General features: G+C 26.1%; 1 non-coding gene across 1 annotated transcript; it reads right to left on the reverse strand.

Moving 5' to 3' along the window:
- Positions 1 to 811: 811 nt before the first annotated feature.
- On the reverse strand, positions 812 to 1,004 carry LOC112505094. Its single transcript, XR_003068322.1, has one exon. It is a non-coding gene; the product is annotated as a U2 spliceosomal RNA (small nuclear RNA).
- Positions 1,005 to 1,818: the final 814 nt, after the last annotated feature.

Consider the following 1,818-nt stretch of genomic DNA (forward strand, 5'->3'; position numbering starts at 1 on the left):
GATATTATATTTGATTTCCCATGAAAATTAATTTTTGCATCTTCATAATTATAAAGATTTATTTTTAAATCTTTTCCTCATGAAATTTAGTTTTAAAAAAGTTAAAAAAATACAACTTCAATTTTAAAAAAAAATTCGAAAAAAAAAAAATTCACGGGTGAACAGTACAGATCGCCCCCGGGCGAGGTCAAACACGGTCAACGAGGTGAACAGTAATTTCGACTTTTGAGGAATTTTTTTTTTTTTTAATTTTTTAAGGGGATTGCCCCCATTATGTACCGGGGCGATCCGGGTGGTTATTTTGGCAAAACCTCTAAAATGTGGTTATTTTGTGGCAAAGGGTTGTGTAAAACGGTTATTTTTATAAATTTCCCTTATTTTTATTGTTATTTATTATTTAAAGTATTGACCCCTTTGATATGTCGGTTATGTAATACTTCTTGCAAAGATGATGATAATATCATCTTTAAAAAGAATGTTATAGATTAAAATTTAAAGTTTTCTTCTACACAAATCTTAGGAATATGTGTGTGGTAACTATTCATTGACATTATAAGTTTTTAATATAAGTTGACAAATAATCTTATAAATGTATGCTAATTTAAAATCTCTAACTATACTCGAAAAACGATGTTGCAATGTACTCTACAAATGTTTGACAAATGTAAGTAGTTTGTTTAACTTGAAACCACAATTTTAATTGAAATCTCATCTAAGCTGACAAAATCACAATTTTAATTTTTATAACAAATTTAATTGAAATCTCATTTGAAGTTATAAAAAAAACATTCTATAATATTAGTAAAAATTTGAGCGGTGCGTAAGTTGTAGAAACAGTATTGGAAGCTCAAGACGATGCATGAAAATACACATCACCAAACTAAGATAATGGATGTTCCCCCATAAAACAATAAAATTAATATCAAGAGGGGTCAATGACCCAAATGTCAGATATTAAACTGATAAGAACAAATACTACACTTTACCATAACATTTTATAATATTTGAAATTTAAATTAAGGAGGTGTGTCAAGCCTTGATAGTGGTAACACCAATACGATGGATAAATAACTACATCACAAAGTAGTATAATGGGCATTCTCTTATAAAATTATAAAATACCAAGTAAGCTGAATAAACATATATTAGATATCAAACTAAGAACATATAATATATTTGATTTAAACAAAAAACCAACTGATCTAAAAGAATTTTTAATATGAATAGAAATTTTGCAAAAATAGAGGAAAGTTAAAAATGAACCAATTATATTACTTAATACAAAAATATTCCTGTAAATTATGTATATAAACATTTTTTTCGCAAAAAAAGGGTGGGCCAAATTAAGTCAACCTCTGGCATAAAAGTACTCACTCTCATTTCATATATTTACTCCCTACTTCCAATTGGGAGAGGTTAGGGGAGTGCTAATGGCACCCCTTGAGAGCATCCACACACGCTTTTCAAAACAATTGCAAAAGCAATTGCAGAAAATCAATTTGGTGCCACATAGGATTTCTCTTGCAATTTTTGCAATTGTGTTTGCAAGCCACGTGGACATCCATTAACATTGAAATATAATATGTAAAACAATTAATTTTATAAATTAATAATGTTAATATTTTAATTACATTAATTATATAATAAATTAAATTATTTTATATGTAATATTTTTAATTCAATAAATGTTGTGTTTTGATATGATTTAATAAATTAATGTTTCAAATTTAAAACAATAAATTATATAATTATATCATATATTAGTCGTTTTAATTAACATTTAATTAAAATAAAACATGTTATTAATTAAAATATGTA

Source organism: Cynara cardunculus, unplaced genomic scaffold (genome assembly GCF_001531365.2).
Source record: "Cynara cardunculus var. scolymus isolate 2C unplaced genomic scaffold, CcrdV1 Un_Scaffold_8398, whole genome shotgun sequence".
In the NCBI taxonomy this organism is placed as follows: domain Eukaryota; kingdom Viridiplantae; phylum Streptophyta; class Magnoliopsida; order Asterales; family Asteraceae; genus Cynara; species Cynara cardunculus.